The sequence below is a fragment of the Saccopteryx leptura genome, chromosome 1 (assembly GCF_036850995.1).
Source record: "Saccopteryx leptura isolate mSacLep1 chromosome 1, mSacLep1_pri_phased_curated, whole genome shotgun sequence".
Taxonomy (NCBI): domain Eukaryota; kingdom Metazoa; phylum Chordata; class Mammalia; order Chiroptera; family Emballonuridae; genus Saccopteryx; species Saccopteryx leptura.
Window position 1 is genome coordinate 250,360,990 of NC_089503.1, and position 17,852 is coordinate 250,378,841.

General features: G+C 46.9%; 1 non-coding gene and 2 pseudogenes across 1 annotated transcript; all 3 read left to right on the forward strand.

Moving 5' to 3' along the window:
- The first annotated feature begins 1,447 nt into the window (after positions 1-1,447).
- On the forward strand, positions 1,448-1,523 carry TRNAN-AUU (transfer RNA asparagine (anticodon AUU)). The gene has a single exon. It is a non-coding gene; the product is annotated as a tRNA-Asn (tRNA).
- Positions 1,524-10,532: 9,009 nt separating this feature from the next.
- Positions 10,533-10,952, forward strand: LOC136378578 (ribosomal protein uL24-like pseudogene; annotated as a pseudogene).
- A 3,091-nt stretch (positions 10,953-14,043) lies between these two features.
- Positions 14,044-17,405, forward strand: LOC136378567 (tartrate-resistant acid phosphatase type 5-like; annotated as a pseudogene).
- Positions 17,406-17,852: the final 447 nt, after the last annotated feature.

Below are 17,852 nucleotides of genomic sequence, written 5' to 3' on the forward strand. Positions count from 1 at the left end.
TTTGGAGGCTCTGGGAGGCATGAGAGGAGGCTGCTAAATAGCATCTGTGGCTGGGAGTCTGGGCAGGAAGACACTAATTAAGAGCCCTTTATCTGGTCAGATTCTAGAGCCACTTGTTCTTCATTCAAAGTTGGTCAATTTTCCATTGTGACTAAGCTAGTAGAGCAGATAATTATACAATACCTAGGAGGCTCCTTAAAAATTAAAAATGAAACTGCCATTCGACCCAGCAATTCCACTTCTGGGTATATAGCCAAAGAAACTTAAAACACTAGTTTGAGCCTGAACAGGCAGTGGCACAGTATGTAGAGTGTCAGACTGGGACACAGAGGACCCAGGTTCGAAACCCTGAGGTCTCCAGCTTGAGCAAAGGCTCACCAGCTTGAGCACAGGCTCACCAGCTTGAGCGTCAGGTTGCTGGCTTGAGCATTGATTGGATCATAGACATGACTCCATGTCGCTGGCTTGAGCCCAAAGGTTGCTGGTTTGAAGCCCAAGGTCACTGGCTTGAGTAAGGGGTCACTCGCTCTGCTGTAGCCTCCCCCCCCCGCCCGGGTCAAGGCACATATGAGAAAGCAATCCAATAACTACTAAGGTGCCGCAACGAAGAATTGATGCTACTCATCTCTCTCCCTTCCTGTCTGACTGTCTCTATCTTTCCCTCTCTCTGACGCTCTGTCTCTATCTAAATAAATAAATAAATAAATAACTTTGAATGAGTTTGGATGCACTGAAGAGAGTAAGAGAAGCAGTTTGACTTTACTTGCATCATCTCTACACTAAGGTGGAAAAACCTAGGGTCAAGAGAGATCCTGAGAGTACTGCATTGTGAGCTACATGACTGGGGCATGGGAGGGGAGAAGATGAGAGGGTGGCAGATAAAACACTCAGAGGACATTAAAGGGACATGGATCCTACTTTCTGTATCACAGTTACCATCAAGAAACCTGCCAACAAGCCACTGGGAACTCTTCATCAATGGATCCCCAAAACTGACCCATGGAGACACCTCCAGGGTTCTGCATATGTCACTCACACCCTGTGGCCAGCTCTCTGTGTACACCACCTACAGATGGCTAGTGAGCACATGCAAAAATCAGATAAATCCATGGGCCAGGGAGAGACCACAAACTTGAGCTTTAGTGCTACCTTTGTAAAACAAAAGAGGCTCTCCACACAACCTAGTGTTTACATGATCCAGAGGCTTACAAACAAGAATTTTGCCACAAGAGGGAGCAAGAAGCATAGAGCAGGTGTTCTCATAGGTCTGAGATAGCCTCAGAATCTCTAGCAGGGCTGATGGAAGATCTCTCTCTCCTGAAGGAAGTTAGTAAAGACTGAAGGAGTTGCCTGATCTATGGTGGCACAGTGAATAAAGGATCAACCTGGAATGCTGAGGTCACTGGTTCAAAACGCTGGGCTTGCCCAGTCAAGACATATACAAGGGGCCCTGGCTGGTTGGCTCAGTGGTAGAGCGTTGGCCCATTGTGTGGAAGTCCCGGGTTCAATTCCCAGCCAGGGCACACCAGAAAAATGCCCATCTGCTTCCCCACCCTTCCCCCTCTCCTTTCTCTCTATCTCTCTATCTCTCTCTTCCCCTCCCGCAGTCAAGGCTCTATTGGAGCAAAGTTGGCCCGGGCGCTGAGGATAGCTCCATGGCCTCCACCTCAGGTGCTAGAATAGCTCTGATTGCAATGAAGCAATGCCCTAGATAGGCACAGCATTGCCCCTTAGCGGGCATGGCAGGTGGATCCCGGTCGGGCGCATGCAGGAATCTGTCTGATTGCCTCCCCGTTTCTCACTTCAGAAAATTTTTTTAAAAATTAAAATATTTTAGAAAAGACATATACAAGAAGCAAATACTACAAGTGGATACTTCCCACTCCTCTCTCCCTTTCTCACTCTCCTGTTTTTAAAATAAAAAGAAAAATAAGACTAGAGTAGTTGACTGCTACTTCAAATGCAAAGGCAGTAATGAAAATGTCAAAAACATAAAAATTAAAATAATGTGACACTATCATGAATCACAATAATCTTCTATTAACCAAACCTGAAGACAGGGAAATCTGCACTTTACTAGATAACAAATTCAAAATAGCTATTCGAAGGAAACAATGAGCTATAAGAAAATTCAGAAAGACAATTTAATGAAATCAGGAAAAGAATTCACAAACAAAATGAGAAGTTTAGCAAAGAGATAGAAATCATTAAAAAGAACCAAGCAGCAATTCTGGAACTGAAGAAAACCAAGGTAAATAAATAAATAAATAAATAAAATTAAAGAATGCGATGAAGAGCCTGTACAGCAGATTTGATCAAGAAGAAAAACAAAATCTGTGAGATTAAAGACAAGAACTTTGAAACTTTCCACAGAACAAAGAAAAAGAATGAAGAAAGACTACATGATCTGCAGCAATGTTTACCAACCACTGGTCCATGGTTGTGCCAGCCCACAAAAGAGTTAACCTCCCTGATGTTGTATGAAGATTATGGACCTGATGTTCTTAGTAAAGTTTCCTTATGCTCAAGGTGATTTCTGCCTTAGCAGTCACCAAAATAATTCTCAATTGTCACCAATCCCCAATTATAGAAAGTTTGAAAACCACTGATTTACAGGGATACCATCAAAAGACCAAATTTGCAAATTCTTAGAGTTGCCGAGGAAAGAGAGAAAGAAGGGGGAAGAGAGCTTATTTAAAAAAAATAATGACTGAAAACTTCCCAAATCTGGAGATTTGGATATTCAAGTAAAGTTCACAGATCACCAAACCAACTAAACTTAAAGAGATCTTCTCCAGGACATATATAGTGGAACTATCACAGATCAAAGACAAAGGGGGAGTCTTAAAAGCAGAAAGAGGGGAGGAAAAGCTTGTAACTTACAAGAGAAACTCCATAAGGCTACTAAAGGATTTTTCAGCTGAAACCTTACAGGCCAGGTGAGAATGGGATGATATATTCAAAGTTCTGACAGAAAAAACTGCCAATCAAGAATACATTACCCTGCCTGGCCTGCAGTGGCACTGTGGATAAAGGTCAACCAGGAATGCTGAGGTCACTGGTAATAAGCTCTAGGCTTGCCCAGTCAAGGCACATAATGAACAATCTATAAACAACTCAGCTATAAGTAAAGCAGCTCAGCTATAAGTTGATACTTGCTCCCCCTGCCCCTCTCTCTCCTCTCTCTGTAAAATCAATAAATAAAATCTTTTTTACAAAAGCACCTGACCAGGTGGTGACGCAGTGGATAGAGCATCAGCCTGAGATGCTGAGGACCCAGGTTTGAAACTCTGAGGTCGTCAGCTTGAGTGTGGGCTCATCTGGCTTGAGCACAGGCTCACCAGCTTGAGTGCAGGTTCGCCAGCTTAAGCATGGGATCATAGGCATGACTCTATGGTCGCTGGCTTGAGCCCAAAGTCACTGGCTTGGCTGGAGCCTCCTGGTCAAGGTACATGTGAGAAAGCAATCAATGAACAACTAAGGTGCCGCAACTATGAGCTAATACTTCTCATTTCTCTCTCTTCCTGTCTACCTGCCCCTGTCTATTCCTCTCTTCTCTCTCTTTCTTGCTAACCACCCCCCAAAAAAAAGAAGAAACACATTACCAAGTAAAAGCTGTCCTTCAGAAATGAAGGAGAAACAAAGATTTTTTCCAGAGAAACAAAATCTGCAAAAGTATATCACCCCTAGACCTGCCTTACAAGAAATGCTGAAAGTAGTCTTCAAGCTGAAATGAAAGAATTCTAATTAGTAACATGAAAACCTATGAATATACTACCCAATGGTAAAGGTAAGTATATAGTCAAATTCAGAATACTCTATTACTGCTTGTCCAGGTGGTGGCGCAATGGGTAGAGCATTGGCCTGTTCGAAACCCTGAGGTCACCAGCTTAAGAGTAGGCCCACCAGCTTGAGCAAGGGGTTGCTGGCATGAGCGTGGGATCATAGAAATTACCACATGGTTTGAGCCCAAGGTCTCTGGCTTGAGCAAGGGGTCACTGGGTCAGCTGTAGCTGCCTCACCCCACCCCACGTCAAGGCACATTTGAGAAGGAATCAATGAACAATTAAGGTGCCACTACTATGAGTTGATGTTTCTCATCTCTCTCCCTTCCTGTCTGTCTGTCTCTCTTGCTTAAAAAAAAATGCTGGTGAAAAAGGGAGAAACATGCACTGTCGGGAATGTAAATTAGTGCAGCCACTAAGGAAGGCAGCTTAGAAGTTCCTCAAAAAACTGAAAATAGAACTACCATATGATTTAGGAATTCCACTTCTGGGAATGTATCCAAAGGAAACAAAAACACTGTTTTAAAGAAATATATGCACCCCCACGTTCAGAGCAGCATTATTCATAATAGCAAAGACATGAAAACAACCTAAATGTCCATTCACTGATGATGGATAAAGAAGTTGTGGTACATGTAGACACAGACAACAGGGGGGCGATGGCCAGAGGGAAGCAGGTGGATGTAGGTGGAGGCAGGCAGAGGGGAATAAACGGGGGAGGAAAGAGGCTGCTTTGGGCAACGGGCACATGATGCAGTGCGCAGATGATGTTTTGTTCAGTTGTACACTTGAAACCTGTATGATTTTGTGAACCAATGTCACCCCAATATAGTCAATGAAAAATTTTTTCAAGAAGTCAAACCTCTGATGAAATTCATCAAGGAAAAACTAGAAACCACAAACAAATAATAGCATGAATGAAAAAGAGAACAGTATTAAAATTACAAGGGTATGATAACAAACATATCAATAAATTAGAAAATCCTAGATAAAATGGAAAAAAATATACAAAATATATCTTATGAACACAGTCAAGAAGCTATAATAGAATGCTTGAATTATTCAAAACTTCAAGAAATTAAAGCAAAACTAAAATCATCCCCCCCCAAAAAAAATGTTCACATGTCTTAGCTATTAGTCCCTATTACCTCTCTCCCCTCACCCACCCAACAGCCCTAAGCATCACTAAAATACTTCTGTCTCAATAAATTTGCCTATTCAGGGTATTCCATATAAAGGGAATCCTACAATATGTGGTCCTTTGTGATTGGTTTCTTTCACTTAGAATAATATTTTCAAGGTTCATCTGTGTTGTGGCATGTATCAGTACTTCATTTCTTTCTCTTTTTTTAAGTGCAAGGAGAGGAGATAGAGAGACAGACTCCCGCATGTGCCTAAGGCAGGATCTACCCGGCAACCCGGGACTGAACCTGGGACGTCCCCATGCCCAGCGGACGCTCTATCCACTGAGCCAACTGGCCAGTGGCTCAGTGGATAGAGCCGCTAAAAAGAAATGAACTCTTCATTTCTTTTTATTGCTGAGTAATATTTCATTGTGTGGATGTACTATGTGACATTCTTAAAATGACAAAATTATAGACATGGATAATAGATGAGTGGTTCCCAGGTGTTGGAGGTGACTGGCTATGAAAGGGTACACAAGGGACCACTGTAGTCAAACTGTTATGTATCTTGATTGTGGTTGTAGTCACACAAATCTACTAATATGATAAAACTACAAAGAATTGTCCTGGCCAGTTGGCTCAATGGTATAGTGTGAGCCCAGGGTGTGGATGTCCCAGGTTCGATTTTGGTCAGAGCACACAGGAGAAGCAACCATCTGCTTCTCCTCCCCACCCCCTCCCCCCTCTCTTTTTGTTTTTTTCTCTCTCTCTCTCCCTTCTCCCACAGCCATGGCTCGATTGGTTCCAGCAAGTTGGCCCCTGTGCTGAGAATTACTCCATCGCCTCCACCTCAGGTGCTAAAATAGCTTGGTTGCCAATCAACAGAGCAAGCCTCAGATGGGCAGAGCATCACCCCATAGGGGGCTTGCCAGGTGGATTCCCTCCGGCACACGTGGAATTCTGTCTCTCTGTCTCCCCTGCTCTCACTTAATTAAAAAAAAAAAACCTGCAAAGAACTAAACACACATAGGTGCATGCAAATCTGGTAAAATCTGAATAAGGTCAGTGATTGTATCAATTTCCTACTTGGGATAGCGTATTAATGTTATTCAAGGTGTCACCATTGGAAGAAAATAGGTGATACTGGATCTTTCTTTATTATTTCCTACAACTGCATGGAAATCTACAATAATATGAAAATAAGTTTTTAAAAAGTGTCACTGCCCTGGCCGGTTGGCTCAGCGGTACAGCGTCGGCCTAGCGTGCGGAGGACCCGGGTTTGATTCCCGGCCAGGGCACACAGGAGAAGCGCCCATTTGCTTCTCCACCCCTCCGCCACGCCTTCCTCTCTGTCTCTCTCTTCCCCTCCCGCAGCCGAGGCTCCATTGGAGCAAAGATGGCCCGGGCGCTGGGGATGGCTCTGTGGCCTCTGCCTCAGGCGCTAGAGTGGCTCTGGTCGCCACATGGCGACGCCCAGGATGGGCAGAGCATCGCCCCCTGGTGGGCAGAGCATCGCCCCATGGTGGGCGTGCCGGGTGGATCCCTGTCGGGCGCATGCGGGAGTCTGTCTGACTGTCTCTCCCTGTTTCCAGCTTCAGAAAAATGCAAAAAAAAAAAAAAAAAAAAAAAAGTGTCACTAAAGTTTGACCCACACTCAAGGAGAAAGGAATTAGGCTCAAGTATTTGAATGGAACATGTTATAAACAATGTTTGTATCTCCCCTAATTCATATATTGAAGTCTTACCCCACTGTGATGGTATTAGAGATGGGGCCCTTTGAGAGGTAACTAGGGTTAGATGAGGTCTGAAGGTGGGCCCTCATGAAGGGATAGTGTTCTTATAAGAAATGCCGGAGATATCTGTACCCACCCCCTACCCCCACCGTGTGAGGACACAACAAGAAGGGGGCTGTCTGCAAGCCAGGAAGAGAGCACGCCCCAGGAATTGAATTGACTGGCACCTTGATCTTAGACTTCCCAGTCTCCAGAACTGTAAGAAATAAATCTGTTATTCAAGCCACCTTGTCTCTGGGATTCTATACTGCTCACAAAATTTAGGCGATATTTTATTGCTTCATATTAATTTTGAAATATCCCCTAATTTTTGTGAGCAGTGTATTATAGAAGCCTGAGCTAAGACAGAACAATAGCCAAGAGTTCAACCCATCACACCAAAAATGTGTCATGGAGGGGATGGAGTGCTGGGGGTGAGCCTGAGCTTTGGAGTTGGAAGGAGTTGAGTTCACATGCAAGCGGTGACCTTGGACAAGTTCCTTGAGGTTTCTGAACCTCAGTTTGCCCTTCTGTAAATTGAGTGATAGGCTGTTGTGACACTACCTTTAAACTGCATGACACATGGACTGGTGTCATGGAGTCCCTCAGTAGTAGGGGTCAGTGCTATTGTTATTCTTTGTGTAGTTGTTCATGCACTGATACAGTGGACAGGCAGGGCTGGGTCTTCCACAACTTCAGGTGTCAGCTGACAGGATTGGACTTCCTTTCCAAAGCACTGGGGAGCCATGGGAGATATGGCAGCAGGGGAGAGACAAGGAAAGATTCCTTTGGGACAGGGGTGGATGACAAGGAATTGAAGGCTGGGACAGGCATGCACCACTCAGGTGGTGCCCATGGGTGGTGGCCATGGGGATGGCAGGAGTGAGAGGAAGAGAGGCGTTCAGGATGAGTAGTCCTAGGTGTGGTACTCAATTGGCAATCCCATGACCCAGGTTGGGAGGAGCAGTTTAGGGGACAGGGGTAAACCAGTTCAATTTCGACCTTGTTTTGTACATGCCCTTCCTTCTACCTACGATGACTCTTCTTATTGTGCCTTCCTGAAGAACTCCTAGTGGTCCTTGAAGGCGCTGCGCAAAGCCCCCGCCCCCCGCCCCGAAAATTCCTCTGGTGACAATACAATTTGCAATTTCCAGAGAAGACCGCGGCTCATCAGTTTTTCCTGCGAATATCTGACTTCCCGCATATCTCACTCATCCCTCCTCTGTGACTTTCTCTAGGCCAGTCCTTGGCTGGATGAATTGCAGGACCCTGGCCCCGCGCACAGTGGGGCTGGGAAGAAGCCTTTGCTCACCAAAAGGGAAGCGCGCTCTGCAGGTTGTTGCTGCAGTTCACGCTGTGGCTCAGGCTGTTGCCGCGGAGGCAGCAATGAGCACGTCAAGGGTCCGAAAGCGTTCTGCTCCCGGGTGAGTGACTGGGTGGGTTGGTTGGTCGGTTGGTCGGTTAATGCGCAAGAGTGAGGAACCCTCCATGACCCAGTTTTTCTCGTCTTCTCCAGCCACCCAGTGGCGGTGCCCACAGCGCAACAAGTGGAAGTTATGAAAAACTTAAATTAGATCAGTCCCTCCTCTACGCTGAATTCTCCGTTGAGTCTACCTCACTGGGGATAAAAGCTCCCTTCCACGTGGCCCCTAAAGCCCCACGCGACCTTCCCCTCACACACACCCCTCCCTTCTGCCTTCCTGTCCTCCCACTTTCCCCCTCGCTACCTCTGCTCCGGCCACACTAGCCTTTCGGTTCCTCAAATCAAACAAACTCATTACAGTGTAGGGTTTTTTTTGTTTTGTTTTTTGTTTGTTTGTTTTACGGAAACAGAGAGAGAGTCAGAGAGAGGGATAGATAGGGACAGACAGACAGGAAGGGAGAGAGATTAGAAGCATCAATCATCTGTTTTTTGTTGCAACACCTTAGTTGTTCATTGATTGCTTTCTCATATGTGTTTTGACCACCGGCCTTCAGCAGACGGAATAACCACTTGCTCAAGCCAGCGACCTTGGGTCCAAGCTGGTGAGCTTTTGCTCAAACCAGATGAGCCTGCGCTCAAGCTGGCAACCTCAGGGTCTCGAACCTGGGTCCTCTGCATCCCAGTAAGACGCTCTACCCACTGCGCCACTGCCTGGTCAGGCTACAGTGTTGATTTGTGGGCACTTTTGGTGCCTAGAAAAATTCATCTTTGTAGTTACTTTATAAGTGTATATAGTCCATTTAAATTATACCTTGAAAAACACGGTTTCCCTTCAGCCTGTAGTTCCAATTACAGCTCCTGTGTTACTTTTACACCTGGCGAACTGAACCATCACTTTCCAAGAGGCCATTGGATCCATATTTGTGTCCATTCAGAAATGTAGTGGATTGAAATCGCTTAACCATGGTATATGGCATTTCTTACAGTGGTATATTTTTTTATTCTTCAATCCCTTAAATGCTCCCAGCAAGCAAACCCTTCGGAGGTCCTTAGCAGTTATTATAAATTTGGAAATTAAACATAAATAGGGGGTAATGTGCTCTCTTAAACAATCTGGTACTGCTTCAAAACTCAGCCAAATTATCGTATACTTTTCAACTTAAAGTTTTACCAGCCTGAAATCTGTAATTGTCTCTGGAAGGAGGCACAAAAATCTGGTAAGCTTATTCCCTCCAAAGTGGTGGCAGGGGTAAGCTGGGGGAAGAGTGGGAGGGAGGCTTCTCACTGTAAATAATTTGGGATTTTTTGAATTGAAATTATGGGGTGGGGGCCATTCAACTCTAAGTCAACTGGCCGGGGACATTTTTTTAAAATTTAGATATAAATAGCTATAGACAGACAGATGGTATACATTAGTTTTCACTTGCTTTTTTCCAGACTGATCTTTTAAAAACACAGCTTGGACCCCATCCTCCAAACCTGTCACCTTCCAGATCAAGTCCCCACTCAGTAGCTCCAGGCCATTGATCCTGTGGCCCCCTTAGCCTCTGTTCTCCCTATAACTTCCACTGGCCTCTGCCCTCAGGCTCTCATCACAACACAAGGACCAGCCTGGTGCCCACCCACCGTCACTGACCTGTGCTTGTCAGCAGTGAAGTTAGCCCCATGCCACGCCTGCCCCTGTTGAGAGTATGTTGGTTGTCCACTCAGACCTGCTTGTATGGGAACTCTTGGTGCAGAGGATGGGGAAGGGGTGCACGAAAATGGTAGAGACCAAGAAGAGGATGATGGGGTGCTACTTGTGTCAGGGTGGTCTGAGGAGGTGGCATTTAAGCCAAGTACACAATGACAGGAAGATGGGGGGAGCATGGTCCAGTGGAGAGAACAGCAAGTTCAAAGATCTTGAGGTGGGAATAAGCTGTCCTTAGTGTGGCTTGGGCATTGTGACCAGAATATGAGAGTGATGCAGAATCTAATCAAGGGTCAAGAGTTGTGTCCAGGGCAGATTATCTACCACAACATCACCAGCGTCAGAACTCAGGCCAGCTGTAAAGGAGTTGGTGGAATTTATTCAAGGGATGAAGCCAAGAGGGGGCAGGGAAGGCTGCACGTTCAGACCAGCGGGAGGAGGGCTCCCAACTTCGCTCCATCACCCCCAAATAACTCCTGAGCAACTGCTTTGCCTGCCTGGATTCTAGATGCCAGAGAAACACAACAGGAAACCAGACTAAAAAAGTTCTTGTCCCCTTGAAGATCACTCTAGTGGGAAGACAGACCAAAAATAAAACGTGTGGTTTGTCAGGTCATGATAAGGGTGACAAAGAACAATGAAAAGCATGACAGAGTAAGATGAGGATGGAGTGGTGCATTTTAGATAAAGAAATCTGAGGCACTCCTGGTGGCAAGTTGGTGAGTAGAGACGGTCACCATGAAGTTCAACCCCTTCGTGACCTCAGACCACAGCAAAAACCACAAACACCACTTCAGTGCCCTCGTGCCTGCCCGCCAGAAGATCATGTCTTCCCCGCTGTCCAAGGAGCTGCAGCAGAAGTATGAGGTCCGCATCATGCCCACCAGCAAGGACGATGGGATCCAGGTGGTTTGAGGATAGTACAAAGGTCAGCAAATCGGCAAGGTAGTAGAGATATACAGAAAGAAATACATGCAGCTTGAGAAGGCTAACGGCACAGCTGTCCATGTGGGCACTCACCCGAGCAAGGTGGTTATCCCCAGGCTAAAACTGGACAGAAATCAGGAAAAAATTCTCAAACGCAAAGCCAAATCTCGACAAGTTGGAAAAGAGAAAGGCAAATACAAGGAAGAACGTGTTGAGAAAATGCAGGAATAAATATAACCTGTTGTGTGACAATGGTTTAGCTGTAGATTTTTAGCCTGGTGCATACTCCTTTGAAACTTTTGAAGATGTTTCTGGAATATTTTGTTTCCTTACTCCTTTCTTATTGATGTGTGGCTCTGTAAATCTGTTGTTACTATATTGATTAATTTTATGAATAAAAGTTGGAAATTTCTTAATTCAAAAAAAATTTTTTTGAATACAATGGGAAGCAAGCCACAGGGTTGAGGAAGGTTAATCTGGAGAAGGTAAAGCCTTCTAGGCAAGTGAAACAGCAAGTGCCAAGGCCCTGAGGTCAGAGCACCTATTCCAGGAAGGGTAAAGAGGCCAGAGCAGTGGTAAGAGGAAGGCAAGAGGGGAGAAGTGAGCAGGCCACATAGGTGCAAAGGAGGAACTCAACCACATGATTGGCTTGCTGTTGGGAAGCAAGAAAGGACTGGAGGGGTAGGGAGGCTCTGAGACAAATCCTGATCCACCCTCAGAGAGGATCAGCAGAACAAGGCTCCCCTGGGCAGACAGAAGGAGAACAGCTTATTCAGAATTCCGGGGATGAGCAGAGAGATAAAGCCAAGAATCCACAGGTTTCACTGTACGCTCTGCACAAAGTTTGATTTATTTTAGTCATGCACTCAGAGTTTTGTATACTTTTTAATTTAGAAAGTATACTAAATGCTAACACTTTAAGACTTTATAAAATGGTATTACTAGCATTCCATTTTCCTGAAGACAAATGTAAGCATAGAAAAATCAACAGAAAAGAAAACGTAATGGTTGTGACTCTTTAGGCAGAGGTATTACTGGAGAGTGTAATTATTTTCTTTGTGCTTTTCAGCATTTTCCAACTTTTCTATAAAGACTATGTATTACAATAAAATAATAAATATAATTTTGTGTGATTAAAAAACAAAACAGCCCTGGCCGGTTGGCTCACTGGTAGAGCGTCGGCCCAGTGTGTGGAGGTCCCAGGTCAATTCCCGGGTCAGGGCACATAAGAGAAGCACCCATCTGCTTCTCCACCCTTAACCCTCTCCTTCCTCTCTCTCTTCTCCTCTCCCACAGCCAAGGCTCCATTGGAGCCAAGTTGGCCCAGGTGCTGAGAATGGCTCCATGGCCTCCACCTCAGGTGCTAGAATGGCTACAATTGCAGCAGAGAAACACCCCAGAGGGACTGAGCATCGCCCCCTGGTGGACATGCCTGGTGGATCCCGGTCGGGTGCATGCGGGAGTCTGACTGCCTCCCCACATCTAACTTCAGGAAAATAAATAAATAAATAAATAAATAAATAAATCCAAAAAAACAGGCCCTGGCTGGGTAGCTCAGTTGGTTATTAGCATCATCCCAGTATGCCAAGGTTGCTGGTTTGATCCCCAGGCAGGGCACATACAAGACTCAACCAACATATGCATAAATAAGTGGTACAATAAATTGATGTCTCTCTGTCTCTCTCCCTCCCTCTCACTCTAAAATTAAAAAAAAAAATCCACAAAGTATAGATTACCCCTAAAACACTCCTGTAACAGCCACATGAAGAAGCAGATGTTAACATTTGGTCCTAACTGGTTCTGATCATCTATTTTTCCCTTTTTTGTGAAAGAAAACAATAAGGATGAAGTTGAAGCCCCTTTCCCAGCCCCCTTTGTTCTGAGCCCCAATTCTATTCTCCTACCTGTCTCCCCAAAAACAACCCACTGCCTTGAGTCTGGAGGGAGGTCTGGTTCCTGTGTTTACCTTTGACTACAGATATGTTAAAGGGAAGTCTATATTTGTTCTGCTGGCAAAATAACCAACAGGGCTTTTTAAGCTAAACTCCAAACAGTACATAAATTATAAAATGGAAGGGGAATGCCCCACCTCACCCTCAAAGAAAGGAGAGTAATTAACAGCTAGCATGTACATTTCTCTAGCATGGCAGCCCAGCAGGGTGGGTTTTCCTGTCTGTCTTCCTCACTGCAGTGTCAGCCAGCACTGGGCAAACCGTGGGTGCTCAATACTTGTTGAAAACATCTTTCAGTTTCTTGGATTACACCCATTTTCCAAGTAAATTGTTTCAATTTGGAATGTTTCAGATTTACAGAAAAGCTGCATAAAATGTCGTGCAAAGAGCTACAGTATACTCCTTACTGTTTCTTCTATATCTAGTATCTTCTAGAACTGTGATCCACCTGTAACTACACTGTACTAAGAAATTACGTTTCTCAGTTGTGTTACAAACCACGAAACTACAAGCTTTATTTGGATGTCGCCAGTTTTTGCACCAAGGCCCCCTTTTAGGCCCAGGATCTCACATTTCATGGTGTCCTCATATCTGCCAGTGGCATCCACTCTGTGACAGGTCCTCAAATTTTTTTTTCACAATTGGGACATTTTTGCAGAGTACTGGTCAGGTCTTCTGTAGGATATCCCTCAATTCGGGTATATCTAGTATTGTTCTCATCATTAGCCCGTGGTTGCCAGTTGCTGGAAGAAGCCCACAGAGTTGAGTTCCCTTCGCACTACATTATATCAGGGCCACGAGATATCAAGCAGATTTACGCTATGATGTGAGCCAGGACCACCTGGTTAAGAGGGGTCTGCCAGGTGTCTCCACTGTAAAGTTTTCAGCTTTTGCTTTTCAGTACTTTACTCATTGGCTGATCATTGATAACTCTTTGGGCCCTGCCCACACTCAAAAGGGGCTGCTGGAAGGGTTGAGTTCTAGCTCCTGGAGGGCACATTCAACTTACATGATTTGGAATTCTCTGTACGAAAGATCTCTTTTGCCTTCACACCCATTTTAAAGACCAGTAGACTGAGGCTGAAGACGAGACTTCCTCACTATAGGGTGAGGCCCACCTACAGCCGGATCAGCGCTGGGCCGCCCCGAGTGTAAAGGGAGGTGGTGACTCCGGGCCTCCGTGAGGGAAAGGGAAGGCAGTCGGGTGCCCCAAGCTGCCCGACCCGGGCCCCAGGTGTCGAGTAGGGGCCGCCCTCTGAGGTGCTTATGAGTTTTACCGCTGCTCCGCGGGCGCCTGAAGGCCGGGAGGCGCGGGGGCGCGGGGGGCGGAGCAGGACTCCGGGGCGTGGCCAGCCGGGCCAGGTGGGAAGGGCCGGGCCCCAGAGGTCACCCACCTGGGCTGGCCCGGGGTCCGTCAGCAGGCGAGGGGGGCGCTGCCTCCTGAAAGTGGGGCAGCCCCCAACTGCGAGCGCCGCGCACTTCTGCAGCCCGACTCCCCCGGTCCAAGGGGTTGACCTGACTCCGGGCCTCCGCCAGCCGCAGGTGAGACCGGCCCTGCGAGGGTAGACGCTATGGCCGCCTCCCATGGGAGGGGGTCTCCCCCGTTCTCGTGACCCACTTCCTGTTTTACTGGGGCTGCGACGAGGGACGGCCAAGCCCGTGCTGGGTGACCTAGGCGTTGAATGAGGGTTCCCTGTCCACCCTGGCATGGAATGCAGGGACCAGCGTGAGTGTGCAGGGGACTAGTCAGGCGGGAAGAGGGAGGCCGGGAGGTGAGGGGCAGGTCGCGCAGGGGCCCCAGAGCCCAGGCAACTGCTCCCGTACCCTCAGAGGCTGCGGTTACTTTGAGAGTGCAAAGGCTGCTGCTGTCGGTGTGAGGGTCAAAAGTCTGTGGTCACATGCTAGTGTCATCAGCTGCCTTCTGCCTGGGTTCCTCCTGCAGGAATGGGGGTGGGGAGGAGAGGAAGATGTGGGCAGGACTTCCTGGACCCTGTTTGGGGGAGGGGTGACCCTTGGACACCTACTCAGATGTTGTCAAACACACCACACACACCATACGTACAACTCACATTAGAGACACAGTATAGACACACAACATAACCAGGAACAAAACAAGGAAACCCAAGTCACCATCCCACACAATTTCAGCAGAGAATTCAGGCCCACATCACAGACACATGGGCCTCGCTGGCTCAGTGTACACTCTATGGGGACACCAGGCACACAGCAGACATGTGACCCAGATAGGCATGCTTGGCCACACAAGGAAAGCAGCTCAGACACACCCACACAGGCAAACAAACACGTCCTGAGAGAATACAGACATACACGACGTGTCTGGCTGGGGCACAACCAGCACATGCAGATGACGGCACCCCAGCACCACACAAACAAGCTCATGGGACAGAGGCTGTGTAGTAGGTGGGGCTACACTTGTATTCCAGACCCCCTTCCTGCCCCCAGTCCATTGTCCATGGCTGGGGAACTCCAAGGTTCACATGACCCAAGGGGAGGGCTTCTGGAACAGTCCCTGGAGAAACTGCATCATCCTCACTAATGATCCATTTCCACCCCAGAGAATAAAGGCTCGGGGACCCTTGCCAGTTCTGCCCTGTAACTCACCTGCCGCTTGGAGCACCCAGCTGACTGGCTTGTGCCTCCACCAGGGTAAGTGCTGGGTTCAGGATGTGGGAGGGCAGAATGAACCTGCATGGTCACCCTTCCTGGTCCCTGACTGGACCCCACCCACCCACTCACCCTCCCAGCCGACTTTGCCCTGAAGTCCTGGAAACTAGGGCACCCCTGGGATTTCCCACTGGGCCAGAGCAGGGCAACTGGGTGTCTCAAGAGCCTGCTGCCCACACCTCAGCCCCAGGCCCCCAGATGCTTCTCTCTCCCCTCCCAGATGTTCACAAGGACAGTGCTGCTCTTCTTGCAAACCTCACTGGTGCTCCCCCTGGCTGATTGCACTGCCTCCGTTCTGCGCTTTGTGGCTGTGGGTGACTGGGGAGGAGTCCCCAGTGCCCCATTCTACACAGCCCGGGAAACAGGCAACGCCAAGAAGATTGCCAGAACTGCAAAAATCTTAGGCACAGACTTCATCCTGTCACTGGGGGATAATTTCTACTTCACTGGTGTGCAAGATGCCAACGACAAAAGGTTCCAGGTGTGTGCAGCTGGAGTGGGGGTGGGGGACATGTGGAGAAACCATTCAACCTTTTGACTGAAGAAGGCAGAGAGAAACTGACACTCACTTGTGGGGACCTAGAGCACTCAGCATCTCTCTTGTCCTGGTGGCTGCTTGACCTCGGGGTGCGGGTGCTCTTTCTGTCTGCTGCAGGAGACATTTGAAGATGTGTTCTCTGACCCCTCCCTCCGCAACGTGCCATGGTACGTGCTGGGTGGCAACCATGACCATCTAGGCAACCTGTCAGCTCAGATTGCCTACTCCAGGATCTCTAAGCACTGGTGAGCCAGCACCCCACCCATCCCCAGTCCTTGCTCAGGTAGATAGAGGGGCCCATTGGCCTGAGCTGAACCCTAGGGCCTCTCTGCCCAACATGGTGCCCACCATCTCTATTCCCCCCACAGGAACTTCCCCAGCCCTTATTACCATCTGCGTTTCAAGATCCCACGGTCCAATGTGACCGTAGCCATCTTCATGCTGGACACAGTGACAATGTGTGGCAACTCAGATGACTTCCTCATCCAGCAGCCACAGAGGCCTCGTGACCCAAAGATGGCCTTTACACAGCTGTCCTGGCTCAAGAAGCAGCTAGCAGCGGCCAAGCTGGTCACTACCCAGTGTGGTCCATTGCCGAACACGGGCCCACCCACTGTCTTATCCCTTCAACAAGCAGTGTTTGCATTTGAAAACAAGCTGAAACTTCATCACCAACATTGAAACAGGTCGTTTATTACACTTTGAAAAACCGAGAGTTGAAAGATGCATGCACAGCAAGTGACCCTGCTCAACATCTTGATCTCCAGCAGCTAGCAGGCTTCACATCTAATCTGCAGTCATTCAAAGCACGCTTTGGAGAATTTCGTGAGTGCACTCATCTTTTTAAGTTCATCACCCATCCACACGAGTGTGCAGTGGACAGCGCCAACCTGAGTTACATCCCCGGTGTCTCCGTCAGAGATTTTGAGCTACAGGCTTCTGACCTGAAGGCCTCAGACATGTGGGTGAATAAGTTCAAGTCACTGAATGAAGATTTGGAAAGACTTGCACGACAGCAAGCAGAGTTGGCGAGCAAACACAACTGGGGAGGAATGAAAAAACTTCAACCTGTGGACCAGCTGATTGTCAAAACATGGAACGGGCTTCCCGTCACATACCACACACTGCAACATGTGAGTATTGCTGTACTGACAATGTTTGGCTCTACGTATGCATGTGAGCATTCTCACATCTAAAGAACATTAAGACCAACCTACGAACACGTTTAACGGATGGAAGTCTCAACGTCTGCATGAAGCTTAACCTCACCACGTATCAACCAGACTACAAAGCCATCAGCAAAACCAGGCAGCACCAGAAGTCGCATTAATGGTAAGAAGTGCTTTATTCATCATTGGTTAGCAACAGCATAACAACGTTATTAAAAAGAATTTAGAGACTTACTGTACTTTAAAAGTGTTGGTCTTACATAAAATGCACACATTTACTTGTATTTAGTGTTAAACATATTGTATGGCTCTCACGGAATTACATTTTAAAATGTGTGGCGTTCATGGCTCTCTCAGCCAAAAACGTTCCCAACTCCTGCTCTATTCACTGCGCCACTGCCTGGTCAGGCAAATTCTACTAAGTTTAAGCTTCTAAACCCAAATCCAAATTTTATCAAGATATGCTACGTATTTCTGAAAATACCTCCATGTGAGATTAAGGGAGAGGACAAACTAGAATGTAATTTTTCCTTTTACTTAGCAAGAGATTTACATTGTTTCACTTGTATGATTTACTCCTCTGTAATTACTAGTATTTAAAGGAATTGTCTTAGAATGGTTTCCTGTGTAAAAATGTTATAAAGAAATACTAGTTGATAATAAAACATGGTGTATATAAATTTCTGTGTTTATCTTAAGTCTATAAGGTAGAAAAATCTAATGTAGGAAGATTCACTCCAGTATTGATACTCCAGCCACCCCCAAATACAGTTTTCATCATTTCTTG